A 3840-nucleotide genomic window follows, 5' to 3' on the forward strand; every position below is an offset into this window, starting at 1 on the left:
ACCTCCTTATGCTTACGTGCACACGTTTAACTGCAAACACCTGCACATGTTCTGCACATAAAGAAACAATCGTCTTTAACTAAACACGATCAGTAGCATTCCAATAATCAAGTAAGCAATTAACTTTTTAATGCAGTTTTAGGGGACATCCACTTCTGAATCAGCTGAAAACACATATGTATTGTTTGGTAGGTAGTACAAACATATATTAAAAACACAAACACTTGCATATGCGCTACTCAGATCTTTCAATATTAGGCACAAAGGACGTGCTTGTCCTAGCACAAGAAGAGGTTATTTATAAAGGGTGTGACAATTGCGTGGACCATTGACGCATTGCATGTATTCATGGCCCGTGGGCGATACATCGATCAGGTTTAACCACCAATGGTTGACATCAATACCCGCTCGATAGTGAGGGTAGATATTATTAAACTGAAAGCAGAAAGATAATAAACACATTTAAATATATATGGTTCAAGGAGGTACTAGGCCACTTTCATCAAAATAACCATTTTAATATAAAAATACACCCTTTTGCGAGATCAAAGAAAATGTATATTGACTTCAATCAGTAATGGACCTCCCGCGATAGCAGGTGGGTGAGTATGGTTTTACGCCGCTTTTAGCAATATTACAGCAATATCACGGCGGGGGACACCAGAAATGGGCTTCACACATTGTACCCATGTCGGGAATCGAACCCGGGTCTTCGGTGTGACGAGCGAACGCTTTAACCACTAGGCTACCCGACCGCCCCGATAGCAGGTTAGGTTATGATTTTCTGATTAATTATCAGGCTGCGTCATTGCCAAACGTAAATATTACTTTTTGAATAAAATATAGTCTTAATGAATCGATGCATGGGTAGGCGCATTGTGCATCGAATCGTTGGATGGCAACATGGGTGAATCGTGACGTCACACTTAGAAATACTGTTGCAATCTTTAAAATGCCCACATTGCTCATCCCGTGATAATTTAAAGTTTTCGGACTGGCTGGCTAACGTGACGTGACAGACGCGCCTTGTTCTCGTGTCCAGCTGACCCCTGGCGGAGGGACACTGGACATCGGTCAACACTCCGCTCCGGATCCCCGACCTCGTGTTGTCGATGTGGTGTTTGATGAACTGACCACAACACCTTGTAGAAACACGGCAAACTTCCAGACACTTGACAACACAAATATTTACTGAATGTGTAACATTTTGATAGTTGCAGGGGAATGTAACTTTAATCATGTTAATACGAATATTGTTACAAGGTTTGACGAGAGGATGATGAATGACATTTGTAATATAGAAAGTGTTGCCCTCAATCACTAGCCATTCTAGTTTTAATTTGACCCCGAGTGAGTGAGTGAGTGAGTGAGTGGGTGCGTGGGTGGGTGGGTGAATGAGTGAGCGAGCGAGCGAGTGAGTTTTCACGCTGTTTGAAAACAATATTTGATATGTCGATGGTTGAGTGAGTGAGTGTGTGAGGTTAAACGCTGTTTGAAAACAATATTTAATATGTCGATGGGTGAGTGAGTGAGGTTAAACGCTGTTTGAAAACAATATTTAATATGTCGATGGGTGAGTGAGTGAGGTTAAACCCTGTTTGAAAACAATATTTAATATGTCAATGGGTGAGTGAGTGAGGTTAAACGTTGTTTGAAAACAATATTTAATATGTCGATGGGTAAGTGAGTGAGTGAGGTTAAACGCTGTTTGAAAACAATATTTAATATGTCGATGGGTTCTTGATGTGAGAGGACAGTCGGATACGTCGCTGGTCGTAGACGTTAACGTAGGTGAGACTCACGACCACGGCCACTGCTGACAGATTCAGGCTCATAATAGCAAATCTGGGATTTTCGACTCCCGGATCCAGACACAGTTAAGGGACGCAACTCTACAATTTGGATCGCTGGACCTTAGACCAGTGGGTAATTGTATTGCCTCTGTGGAGATGGATTTAGTTTTTTGTTTGTAATTTAAAAAAAATATTTTTATTCAATCAGTGTAACATTGTGCATTATGACAATGTATATCATCATAATTATTGTCAGGCTCTGTGACTGAGTCGGTCACCGGACTGTGGCGAAATTGAACGTTTCCCGTTATATCAATCACTGGTTTGTTCGGGTCAGCCTCGATTTTTTTACAGGCCGCGTTTTTAGTTGGCATAATGCTGACTGTGCCGACAAACAAACAAAAAACACTCACTCACTCTACACTTCAACGGGGCCTCGCGGTAGCCTCGTGGTTAAAGCGCTAGCTCGTCACGCCGAAAAATCAATTTCCCTTCCTGTATAACACCATGCGAATCCCAGTTTAAGTGTACCCATCTTGACATTGCTGGAATATTGAAACGCACCCGGAATAAAAAAAAACCCCTTCTCACTAACGTCTTTCTTGAATACTGCCACTATTTCTGCTTCTGCGTCGACAACAACGTCCAAACTGACGAGGGTAGCGGTTAAAGTGATCGCTCGTCACGCCAAAGACCCGGGTTCGATTCCCCACATGGGTAGAATGTGTGAAGCCGATTTTTGGTGTCCCCCGTCGTGATATTGCTGGAATATTGCTAAATGTGGCATAAAACCATACTCACTCACCTCCACATTGACGACAACGATGCTACTTCTACTTGAATATGATTGAACACAAACGAAATAATATTGACATAAATGTGTTAAGTAAATATTCCTATCGATTGGTGATTTAGAAATTCTGTATTTTGAATACTCAACCTTCAAACCTTGAGATACTCGTAGTTTGAATTATTGAACATGTCACGTGATCACCCAGCACACGTCACTCATTACGTATGCACGCGGCTTTGTCCTTACAGCGACGCACTGATCCCTTAATCTGCCGAGTGTTTACGTTCCATTTATGTCTATTTCATCTGTTGTATATGACACTTGATTGAATGTTGTCAATTTCAATCACACCTGTCGCCAGTTCGTGGAGCCATGATAGTTAATTGAACAGCAATGTTAGAAGGCATCGTATATTGTCCATATCATCTTAACTACATGATACAACGTATCTAGTGTCACCGTGCCGAAATGTGGCTGGATTATTGCAATATTATTTTTAAAAAATGATGGACAGTTGCTAAAGATATTGCAAATAAGGAAGAGAATATATGGATGTGAACTTATATATATATGGATGCCCAAACTGTTTGTACGCCTGAGCATTCATACTCAAATGGACTCACACAAAGTAAATAGTGAAAGTAAATTCTTATATTTTTTTATATGACTATTTAATACCTCGAGGGATGTAGCGCTAGATCTAAGTGTTTGACTGCATGTGTACACTGACCGCCATACAACAACCAGCTGTTTCTCAAAAAGAGAGGTGACCGACTTCTCGTCCAGTGGAAAAGCAGTATAACGTGTAAACTTCACATTAGTTGGTTGTTAGTTGATTAACGCCGCACTCAGCAATATTCCAGCTATATGACGGCGGGCTGTAAATAATCGTGTCTGGACCAGACAATCCAGTGATTGACATCATGAGTATCGATCCTTGCAATTGGGACACTATGACATGCATCGACCAAATCAGTGAGCCTGACCACCCGATCCCGTCAGTCGCCTCTTACGACAAGCATAGTCGCCTTTTACGGCCAGCATGGGTTACTGAAGACCTATTCTACCTCGGATCTTCACGGATCAAAACTTCACATTAAAAAAATATTACAGTGTAACCTTGTTTATCCGACAATACTTCTTTTCGGACAAGTATAGTAACATACTATGGACATTTGCCCTTTTCTGTGATTCGTTAATCCGGAATGTGATATTTCGAACGATTTCACTTGAAACGGTACAGTCTGGTTAAAC

The sequence above is a fragment of the Haliotis rufescens genome, unplaced genomic scaffold (assembly GCF_023055435.1).
Source record: "Haliotis rufescens isolate VD_foot unplaced genomic scaffold, xgHalRufe1.0.p SCAF_8, whole genome shotgun sequence".
NCBI lineage: Eukaryota > Metazoa > Mollusca > Gastropoda > Lepetellida > Haliotidae > Haliotis > Haliotis rufescens.